The sequence below is a fragment of the Perca flavescens genome, chromosome 9, assembly GCF_004354835.1.
Source record: "Perca flavescens isolate YP-PL-M2 chromosome 9, PFLA_1.0, whole genome shotgun sequence".
Taxonomy (NCBI): Eukaryota; Metazoa; Chordata; class Actinopteri; order Perciformes; family Percidae; genus Perca; species Perca flavescens.
Genome location: NC_041339.1, coordinates 20,528,447 through 20,540,744, shown reverse-complemented (window position 1 = coordinate 20,540,744; position 12,298 = coordinate 20,528,447). Strand labels below are relative to the sequence as shown.

At 40.1% G+C, this 12,298-nt stretch overlaps 1 protein-coding gene across 1 annotated transcript in view; it reads left to right on the top strand.

The window, feature by feature from the left end:
• Positions 1-4,787: 4,787 nt before the first annotated feature.
• Positions 4,788-12,298, top strand: part of adgrl2a (adhesion G protein-coupled receptor L2a) — a 95,888-nt gene continuing 88,377 nt past the window's right edge. The window contains exon 1 of the mRNA XM_028586725.1: positions 4,788-5,549. The gene's annotated coding sequence lies outside the window, so the exon portion shown is untranslated. The remainder of the gene's footprint in view (positions 5,550-12,298) is intronic.

Here is a 12,298-nt window from a genome sequence, read left to right as displayed (position 1 = left end):
CTCTAAAGGGACTGGTGGGGTCACATATTTCCCTCTGTCTTTGCGGTATAGTATTCATCTTCATTAGAGAGAACAATTGAAGGCGTTTTCCTCTCGTACTAGAGGGTATTAACGCAGACAGATTATCCTCTGCACACTTCACTAATAAAGTTGATTTCTATTATTGTCTGTCCAGGTGAAGGCAGATTTTGAAGCATTGTCTTCTTCACACTGACCTGCTCCGCCTCTTCATCAGTGCTTTGGAGACTTCCTTGTCCTTTCAGCAGGCTTAGGAAAGTCATTTTTGTTTTGATTACCTGTATAGTTGTTGTTTTGTCATTGGGATTCAGACTGGGAACTTTGTTAGAGGCCAAATCCATGTATCTGCATGCATTCAAATGCTGTCTTGGTTTAATATGAGTTGATGTTGGGTTCCATTCAAAATATGTGAAACTTAATAATGCTTTGAAGCCTTATTTTCACTTTTATTTTAACTGGAGAACCAGATATATTTGTTTCATTTTAAAAATAAAAAAATAACGACGATGCAAAAAAAAAATGTTAGCTTATTATTTCAGAGTTCCTTGAAAAATTTCAAAGTGAAAAAAATATCACAGATGTTCTCTGTTGCCAAACAACTCTGTTTTCGGATTATAATTCATCAACTTGATGAATTATAATTGTGATAACATTGCGCTTGACAGAAAACCTCTTTAGTTTCAAATGTGTTGCGATCATGAATAAATGGATCTGTCTTTCAACCCAGTCATTTCGAAGTATACTGAGCATTCACTTGGTTTACAGTGAAAATGCCACATCTTTTGTTTAAAAAAAATATGTCCACATTTACACAACACAGAGCACAACGCGGCAAAGTGAAGCAAATTGGAACCGTTGGCCTCTGCTGAACTTTATTACTTCTGACCATATATCATTTTTTTATAGGTCACAAGTGAGGCACATCTGTTTCCACTTGGCTAAGTTTCCATACAAAACATTTGAATAGAGATTCTTCACCTATAGTTGCTCCCCTTTGCTCATTTAAACCAACATGTGTCTCATGCATCAAACCTCAGAAAGAGCAAAAGTCTGTTTTGTACCAGAAAGTGTATATCTGAAAATGGTTTGATTATAGAACACCCTTTAGAAGATTCTTTAATGTTTACTCCGTGACACAGTTTTCTTTAAAGGATTTGTTTATGTAGCGTGGTCTTTTAACACTCAACTTATTTGACAGTTGTGCAAACCAGAGCCCAACATGCCCACACTGGACCTTGCTTTTTTCAAATTTGATCTCAAAGCCCCTCATGTGTTTGACTTCTTTTTAATTGCTTCCTGTCTGCTGGGTCAATTATAAAAGTCTTGGGGCCTTCAGGGGGGACCGACTATAGCAGCATTTTTGGACAGACGGAGTGATTAAATAACTGAAATTTGAGCAGAATGATGAGATCACTCATTGGGACTTGATTTGATCATATTTTACTTGGTGTGCCAGCTCACAGCATACACATGTTGATTTACGTTTCGACTGAAGTTGACTGCTTGGGCTGCCCATCTTAAGTCGGTTTAATGAGAAACAAAGGGAGACAAATGAAGACAATCTAACTCTATTATCCCTTATTGATTATAGGTCAGGTGTATGCTGGAGTAAATACCCCAATGATATTGAATTTAACTCAAAAATGAGCCTTGAGAAAAACGCTCAAAAGATTAACCAGTAGTCAGCCAGCAAATCAAAAACACATAAAACAGGTTTTCATTAACATATGGTAATCCATTCATTTTTAATTAACCCCAAAAGCAAAGTAATGTCAGTGTCAACCTGTACTGTCTAGTTTCACATACTTCTGAAAAGGGTTGATGATAATAGTTTCAATACAGCTCAGATAACATTCTCTTAGAATACAACTGGTAACATATTCATGTCAAAGTATTAAAAGTCTCCATTAATAAAGCCTATTGAATGAAGGTCGTATTCAGATGTCAAAATCCATATTTATAAGAATGACAAAGAATCAAATTAGAGTAGAGAGCTTCAAATTCTATAGTATTTATTGCCAGCCACAGGTTGAAATTCAACACCCTCATACAAAACTTACAGAAAAACGTTGGTAGTATTCAAACTTCCAAAAATAACATTATGCACAATGATACCTCTTTTTCTTTAATAAGCCCCATTGCTTCTCTCAATTAGCTCTGTGCCCAGTTCAACCAGTGCAGCAACAGGGCCGTGCCTCGAGGTGCTGCAGAAGTGAGGTAAAAACTCCATGCTGCATGGTTGCCCATGGCTACATAAATATTAACCAAGTGTCCACTGTGTAGAGAGGCCTTCTTTGATTATGACTACTCCAAGAGTTTGATATCCAAGGAGACCACCACAGCCAGCTTGACTAAATTGATGAGAGAATACGGAGTGAGTCGGTGTAGTTGTGATGTTGCGGCGTTTCACTCGGTTCGCAACAGATCAAGCTGCTGGATTTCATGAAAAAAAGAAGCAGGGAAAGAAACATTACTAGTTCGCAGTTCACATACTCGAAGCTTCACTTTGAACTTTTGCTCTGGTGGCTGGGAAAGATGTGACAAGAGGAAAATAGGAAAAGTGGATTCTCTGCGATTTGCACAGTACAGTTGAGTAAACCGTAAGCTTAAACAACATGAATTACAGTTCAACACATTTTGATTACTTCGGTCACGTCAATAACATAAGTACATGACACAAGCGAACTCTGTCTGTGTATGGCTAGGTCAAAGCCCAGTAAAATGTAACGGAACTTCAAAATAAAGTTCAAAAACACTTAATGAACAAATGATTGAGTGATCAAGTTTGACATGGCTTTGTTAATTGTGCTCTGAAGCATACAACCTGGCCAAATCTTTGTCCGTCATCAAGCGAAAGGATGATTTGTTGGAGGTCAGCAACAGTCCTGTGACTGGTCATGTGTGCCTGAAATGTCAATCATGTGCAAATATTTTGGGAAGGAACCAATAAGCATTGTTAGGCGAACAATTGAAGGGTAAGAGGCAGGCTCAGAGCCACATGGGAAATGGGGAGACATGTTTGCTCTCACCATGGATGATTGAGGTCTGTCCAAAGCATCTGCCATCCTTTTTAACTGATATGAAAACAGAAAAACACTGCGGTAACATCTTTACTGCCCTCAAACACACATTTGAAATGGTAAAAATGTTGGAGTATATATTTACTTTAAATGCTGCCATTATTTCTGTCCTTGTTTTTCACCTTCTGAATGTTTTTCGGGCTGCGCAAAGGAGCCAGCATTTGTCATGCACCATTTGGTAAGTGATTACGTGCAATAATGTACCGCCTTTGCAAGATATGATATCACAGTTTATCATAAACACTTGCACATAAACAATTTATGTGCCACTGCTGTGACTCGTCAAAGAAATGACTGCACAAGCCGGGGTCACACACACACAAGGTGGCCTTTAATTAGCAAAATAATTGTAATCACTGAACTGATATCGCTGTCTTCACCTGTTTATATTGAATGTGCCTATGAATTTTACAGTTTACTGTTTTTAGTTCATTCAGAAGAATGGCAATACAAGTCTAATGCCCTCTGTTGACAATCTGAGGAAGCAGATTCAAATGAATTCATGCAAAATGGCAGTTTAAGCTGTTCAACGCTGCAGCCATAGAGACACCACATGTGTTTTTAGTCTCGGCTTATAAATAAACATTTCTCCAGATATGGATGCCTGCCACTGGGTGACCTTTTATTACATCTGTTTTCTCTTTTTTGTCCCTTGCAAAATCTGTATTATTATGTAAAATTATGCTTATGAAAACATAAGTCTGCCCCTCTGCTGCGTTCACCTTCACCTGGCAAGCATGACTCAACTTCACATTTCCACATCGTGAGTAAAAGACAGTTTTTATTGAAGCCAGGTGTGTACCCACGTCCTGCCTGATAATGTTTCTGGACAGAATTCCTCAACTAGATCCTAACATGCTCCAAGTCTTTACCAAATACAGAAAGAAACCTGCATGGTTTGTTTATTTCTAGATATTCTGATTTTAAAGATAGAGGCCCCAATGAATATATGGAGAGAAAAAAAAAGCAGCTGTGTTGAAAATGAGATTTCTAACTTGGAGAAAAATACTTCATGAGGGTTTTATAAAACTTTAAACCATATATTACAACTGGGAATGTCCCGTCGAAATCTTACCCAGTGCACGTACAGTGAATATGAATTGTGGACCACCAACATAACATGCAGCTTACAGTAATGAGTCAAAGGGTCAAATCCACAGCAGCCTGACAAAAATCCCCTTGACTGCCGAATAGTGTCATGAATCATGTAGAAGAAAAGTGCAGGGGGGAAAAATACACACACACACACACACCCACAATTGAGGAGAAATTCTCAGTTTGAAAAACATACACTTGGTTCCACACACCAGCAGCAGCTTGACCGCTGCTGTCCGGGCCAGTGTGTTACCCTGTGGGTCCAGTTGGGGTGAGGAGAGGTGGGGGGGAGGTCTGTGTGTACTTCAAGCTTGTTCCTTTTGATGCTTGATAGTATTACAGTAGAATAAGTCCTCTGTCATTGGTTGAATAGGCTGGACTGCCTACTGTGACAGTGTGGGCCTTGCATACCCAAAAGGAAGGCAGTGTTGCATCTCTAAGCAGAAAGGGGTTAAAAACGAGGGCACATATATTGGTAACCTTTCTTTCTATATGACGTAGCTGAATCTTCTGTTAGTTTATAAAAAAAAAAAAAAAAAAAAAAAGGCTGAGCTGATTCCTGTCGGGCATGATAATAAGTTGATGTGATTAGTCTCCTGCAAAGAACTCGACTCCGAGTCAGCGCGGATGCGGAGTCCATGTCAGGTTTTAGTGGAGCCCTCCGCTCAGACAGCTCGTGCAGACGGCAGCCTGCTCTCCGCTGCACCGGCGCTGTTTACTGGAAGCTCGCTCCGCGCTGCTTCCACCAACTGGCTCAACACTGTGAGCGCTGTCTTTCTCCAGAGGCGAGCCGCTGAAACTTGCCCAGTCTTCCCAGTCTCATTCAGAGGAGCCGGGAGAGCAGCGCAGTCGGTCAAAGTGGCGGAGATCGGTCTTCTCCCCTTCAACAGACACTGAAAGCCCCACACTCTGTCCCTCTCAGTCACTCTTGTCTTTTCTTTCTTCTTTTTCTTCGGGTCCCCGAGCTCCGCTCCGCTTCTCTTCTCTTCTTGTTTGTTGTCGCTGCGTCGGGGAGTGAAAGGCGCCCAGGAGAGCCGAGAATAGACGAGCCGCTCCGAGGTGCACGAGGTGTTGATGAGTCAGGACAGCGCAGAGCAACACCTTGCTGGCCATGGAAGTGTGTGTCCGGTGCAGGGGAATGTACGGGCTGAGAGGGGGACCTGCCGCCTGATAGCCAGCCTCTCTCCCAGATAAGGGGAGCATGCAGCAGACCTGCAGACTCATTCTCTTCGCTGCAGAGGAGTTCTCATCAGACCGCCTTTCCACAATCTGACTTTTTATTTTTTTATTTTGCAATTCACATCCATACTGACTTCATTTCAGCCAGTTTGTTGCTTCACTGCTTTTTTAACAAAGGTAAGAGTAGTTTGTTCTTTCTTTTGCAATTTATTAGTCTCATCATCCCTTTTTATAAATACGACCCTAAGCAGTATTTTGACATGTTGTGGAGGAGTGTAAGAACTTTTCTTCATTGCCCGGTCACTTCAGAGCCTTGCATTTGCTTTCGCCACTGGTTTTTAAATAATACCGAGACATTACTCAAGTCTCGCAGTGTAGTTCAGCTACTTTTTAAAAGTAGGAAAGGTCAGATTTCATACGGAGAAAAATAATTTGGTTTGATCAATGGTTAAGGCTTTAAAGCGCGACACCTGTTTTTGTAGTAAATTAAAAGGTCCGAGATGTACCGTGGTTAATTGAAAAATGGTTAATTAAAACATAACCAGATGTGGATTGATTTGTTCAGTTGCCGAGTTTGGCTGAATGGAAACTATTAAAAAGTGGGGGAGCAGCGCATATATGCGAACCAGAACATGTAACGCACCATTTAATTGGAATTTATGCCTCCAGAGTTTAGTTTGTTGGTGGTGCTGGTCACCGAGGCTTTTTATTGTAATCCACTGATGGTCTTGTTGGTTTGAATAGGGATTTATGCTGGAAGCTGTGACCTGAAAGGCGACGTGTGATTCTTGAGAGCATTCACAAGCTAATCCATTATAATTGGGACTAGGCTATTTGTCCAAAGAAAGAAAAGAAACAAGAAAACCAGTCAAGGCTCGCCTACCAATGTAATAATTAGGCTACTTTTAGTCAAAAAAGAGAGTTTGTGATGCAACGGGGGTACACGTATAGGACATGAAATGGAAATCAATCAAAGGGAGAAATCGAAATGAAATGGAAACATACAAAAAAGGGGGATATTTGGCTGCTTAGACTTAACTCAAACCCAGTTGGCGCAGAGTGGCAGTAAAATTAGATCCTTTTACTGCGCATTTATTATTTAGGCCTACCTTCCGAACGCGACTTGTCAACCATGTGTTAAAGAGGAGGCAGCAGGAGCGCACATGCGGTGCGGTGTGTGTGTGTATGTCTCATGGCCCGAGAAACGCACCTCGGCCAGCCGGTGATGCATGGCAGCCCGGAGCACAACAGTAATCTTCAGTGATCGCCCTCCCTTATCTTTTTTTTTGTTGGTTGTGTCTGATTTTAAGAGAGAGGGAGCTACGAATTCCTGTCTGGATTACAGTCCATGAATGTGTCTCATTGGTCTCTAATATCTCTGTAGAACACATTCATCATAGCTGTTCGTCAGAGGAATATACATTTACTGTTAAATGTGACATTTCTTTAATCAAATATGAATTTAGATGCAGGCCAGTTGGAATGGTCACAATCTTAGAAGATAGAAAACAAAAGATTGGTGTGTGGAGTCTAAAGTGGCTTTATCTCCCTAGCCATACATAAAAACTGAAGTGACATTCACCTAAATACAAAGGTGGCCTATTTCTGAGTAAGTTTTGAGATTTCAGGAATGGGTTAGAAATAAGCTAATACACGCTTTAATCAGGCTTCAGGAGCTACACTTCTTATTCAAGCCTCTTCAGGGGAATAGGGAACTCTATTTTCATGTGATTTTGCATTTAAAAAAAAGTTTGAATTAATGAAAGTGCAAATTCCAGCTGTTTGGAAGGAACACATTAGCATATCAAAGTGGTCAGAGGAGCCCTTACACAATGGAAGGAGTCGTATTTTCTGCCACTGGTTTTGGCTGAGCCTGAAAGGCTTGAGAATGAGTGTGTGAGCTGGTAAAAGTGAAAGACTTGTGTATCTCCACCTTTTCTTGTAAGTATGACATCTTGTGTATAACATAATCTCACTTGTATTTGTTGGTGTGTGCTGTGTGGTATAACATAATCTTACTTGTATTTGTTGGTGTGAGAGAATATGTCAAAGCTTTCACACAACAGGATAATTATACAGTGACTCAAAATCGTAAGTAGTGCAATGTTTGGGAAAGAACCATTTGGAGCTTAGAGGAAAAATAGATTCTTAAACATATTGAAAAGTGAAACATTTTTGAATTCTTAATTAATACAGTAGCACATTTTTTAGTTTGTCAGCGCCTGTAAAAACAGATACTCATTGGAAATAATACAACTTGTATGTAGAGTAACTTGAATGCAGATTTAAAAAGGAAACTATCTTCTCGGATGTCTCAGTATTTGATATCTTCAGCTTGAGCATACCATTATGAGCATTTTACCGTTGAGTCTAGAGAGAGTAGCTTTTTCAGTCTTTAGCCTTGTTTCAGTGGAAGTGCGTCCGGTTTCAAAGAACTGCAGCTGCTCTTGATCTGCCAAAGCACCAGATTGCCCCTCTTTGCTTCTGTTTTCACCTCTCCTCGTAGATCAATACAGCCCAGCACACTTCTATATGAGTTTGGGGGAGACAGAGTGCTATATATAACTCTATTCGCAACTCTTTATGTGACACTCTCGCAGCACATGAGACTCCTAAGGCTCAGTGAGTGTGATTGGGTGAGTGGGTTTTGAACGCATCAAAATTTGTGACATTATGGACTGTTGCTACATTTTCTGCTGCCATAATTTTCCCCAACCAGAACTGCAGCTGAGGTTTTTTTTTTGTGCTATCTACGGATATCTGACTGGTGCATTAAACAGATCATAATGCTGCTTTCATAGTTAAATTATAACAACAAGTCAGGCACTTCCACCCTGGCTTTATTAAGGTAATTTGTTATTGATTTCATTCAATAAGAGCGCGCGCACACACTGACCAGTGGCAATTCACTTTGTTTTTGTCTCGCACTCTCTCACAAGCATAGATATCTGCCTGTTGTCTTTGTCTGAGCAGCGATGGCAAGTCCATATGACTGATTTAAAGGTTGTACTGTGGCTGAATGGATTGTCTGTGCTAGCGTTACACTATAGGGATGTGGTGCCTTTATTCACGGTGAACACCACCCTAGCTACTCCATTGAAAAATCAAGCAAATGATGTAGGGTTGTGAATACGTCAGAAGTAGAGGACTGCAGGGAGCTAAAGCATATAGATTTCCATCCAATTGCTTATTTGGCGTATAAATTGTGGGTTTGTGTTTTTTTAGATGCAATTTTTGCTGTTGCTAAACCACCTACATGGAGCCATACTGTGCGGATAACTGCTCGCCATTAAAGGGAAGAAACAAGGCTGTAAAAGAAAACTATGACAAATTTAATATAACGTGCAGGCCTTTGGTGGGCCAAGAAACCTCCCCTTTCATGACTGATTTTATTTTATGATTGGCAATCAGTAAAACGCTGTGCGCCAGCGTGTTCCCCTCCCTGCCATTTTGTGAAACATTTGTTTCCACTTGCCAAAGGCCTCTGGTGCAGCGGGGGATTTGGTGCCCCTGAAATGGCAGGTGAAACTTTCTGCTTGCCTAAATAATTTCCTAGCAGAACATTACACTGCAAGGACATAGGCGGTGGAACGTGAGGGTCAATTCAAGAAACAACATGGATATTAGCCGATGGCTCTCACATAGCTTCTGTGCACTGGTTAAGTGGCAGCCTCCCTGAGCCTATCTGGCATCTCGTTTTTGTGCTTCACTCATTTTGCGCTTCTTTAAAAGATATTGAGAAGAAAAGGAAGTGCAAAGTGCAAAACTGGGTCGTAAAAACTGTCCTCTGGTCATAAAACGATTGGTTGCAACATACTGGCCTGGTTTCTCATTGTAGCTCGTGTATTTTGTTATCATGTTGAAATATCGGATAAGATATGCTGTGTGCTATTAGCAGACTGTGTTTAGGTCACTCCCAATACATCTGTCAATAAAGCGCAAAAATATGTTTTTTTACATATTATTATTTTACAGATTAAAATTAGAGAAGTCACATCGGTTATAATTAGTTTGTACCGCTTGGATAATAAGGAATTTACAAAACATTTGTAATTATTGAAACATTTTATAATTATTTTTCATAATTTTGTATAATTATATTTTATACATGATAGGTGTTTTTTTGCTCCCATGTAATTTGTCACATTTATTCTTTTTATAATTAAGACTAACAATACACACACACACACACACACACACACACACACACACACACACACACACGCACGTATACACAATGACCCTGTCTCATTCTTTGTGCTATGTGAACAGAACTTATCTGTGCACAGCTGCAACACTATTTGGGAAAATATTCAATTTCTGTGTGACAGAGGAGAACCTAGGAGGCAAGGCTCTGAGCAAACAGCAGTTATTGCGGCTCTGCCATAGCAGCCGAGAGCAAGGCCTGGCTGGGAGAGAGGGGGATCTGCGGACGTCTGCCAGGGGAAGGAGTAATGTCTCTGCTGGATTATAGGAGAGCGAAGCACTTCCACACTTAAAAGCCCCTTTTTTCAACACGACAGGGCTGTTATTTAGGGATGGTGTAGGTAAACACACCAGAGCAATATATATTCTCTATATAGGCTGCTGTTGTCCTTGACAATTGTGACTCAATGCAAGTGAGATAAGATTTACTCCTTATGCTTTTTTTTTCTTCTTTTATTTAAAAAAAAATAATTTCATTTTGGGCTGTGGGCAATCTTCCGTATGTTGAGACTGACATTGTTCCAGTGACGTGCAAAACTGGTAAGCAGTGTTCTACATTAGAATATCATTTTACTTTTGTTATTTTTCATAATTCATGTTTCATTTGTCTTTACCGGTCCTGTACTGCTGTCTATCAAATGATTTACATATCTATTGTGTTGAGTTACTATTTAGCAATTAAGTGGACTATGACACTCTACCAGAATACTGAATGCAAAAGGAGGAAGTAGCAACGACCAACTAAATCTATTAAAAACAAAACAATAAAACATCAGTAGTATGTCTTCCAATGGGTGACATTGAAACGGGCTATGGTTTGCTAGTTCCTCTTATGTGTATGCATATTGATGTACTGAGAGCGCTTTAATTCAGAACGCTACAGTAGATGCCCATTGCCCGCCTATATTGAAGACTAGATATTGAAATGCCGATTTCAAAAAAACTTTTTGAATGATCAAATACACCAAACAGTAAAGTCAAACTGTAAGAAAAAAATATGATACAGGCAAGTAAATGCAGTGTCTACTTTGCAGTTGATATCCTGCCAGATGCATATTACATCTAACATTTGTGCTCGCTTTTTTAAGTGTATGCATCGCCGCTTATTTCATTCTATATGCTTATTTAGTTATTTGGTTAGTTTGGAAGTCTGAGGCTTTGATAAATGATATTTTACTGTACAGTGTTTAGTTGTGGGAGTGTGGAAGCTTTGTTCTTGTACTGTAGTTGCCAAGTCAGATGGAGTTGAGCGTCTGGTCTGGGAGTTTCAGAGGAATATCACAGGCATGGTAAGTTGCTAAAAACTAAGCTAATCAACAAAATAATTGTCTGTTCAATTGCTACCATGCCAGAGACATCAAACACAGCCGAGGTTGAAAAAAACAATCAAATTATCTCCTAATGATTGCTCACGCTGACAGATGAGTGCTTGTGAGTTGGTTTTGTTTGTATGCGACATATGTGAGGAAAAATGAACTTTGTGGTCGCTTGCTCATAAATTCTCTGCGCATTTTCATAATCTCCATGGATATCCATCATCACCTGTAATGAAAACAATTTTATCTTATTGTGTGGTTTTGGGCATTGGTACAGAGAGAACTGTATTAGTCTATTAATTTCCTGCAGTTAATCATGAATCCTGCTGCTTTTATCCTTGCAGTACCCTCCATGTGTGGTCCACAAAAAAAATATTTTCCGCTTCCTCTACAGACTAAAGTTTGGCCCCCATGTCTACTCTCGTATCTCTCTCTCTTTCTCTTTCTTTCTATCCCTCCCTCCCTCCCTCCCTCTCTCTTCCCCCCTCTCTCTTTCTCTTTCTTTCTCTCTCTGCGTAGATAATGTCTCTGCAAATGATTTAACCGCCCTCGTTGAGGCTCCTTCCAGTAATTGAACAAGTAGAGACTGGGTGCTTTACAGGAAAACAATGGTCATATTATCTCAGATCTCCACTACTCTGAGATTTAACAAAACACTACCTTGGATTGGACTTTGCGGACTACTTTGAGGGCCTGAATTGAAGAGAGGAATCAGGTTTGCTTTCTCTCCCTATACACACAAAAAAATACAAATGGATGCCATTCATTCTCTGTAGGCGCGATGTATTGAAAGTGTCGCATGATTGGAATGCATGTCTTGCAAGATGCACCTGGGGGTGAAGTGCATTCTTGGGTGTGAGTCGGTTGACTTAAGAAGCCTGCGCGTGAGAGAGGCTTGGTAATAATTAACCACAAATTTGTTTTTGACAAACAGTGACAATGCTTGTAGCAATAATTAGTACAGAAATGTGTGCTAATTATATAATTATATATTATTGGAATTATTAGATCATTTTAAATAAACACATTATGCGGCATTTACACACAACTATTATTATTATTATTAATATTATTATGCTTTGGACAGACAAATCACTTTACACGGAAATATGGCTCAAACCGCCATATATTTCAGCACAATTGATCCAGGTTGGAATTTGTTTTGTTTTTTGGCAGAGCAAGGGGGGCTTTGATTGTGTTGCTGTGGAGCAGAATTGACCTTGTGTGTCAGAATGAGGTTTTTCTACGCCTTGTTTCATACAGAGCAGTCTTAGACTGAAATGGCCTTAGGAGGAGCTGTTCTTGACAGAGATGCATTGTTTCAGGCAGCCAATAAACCACTGCACTGAGTGGCTACATCTGTGAACCTCATCTTGACTACAGTGTGGGGCTAGCAACAACACG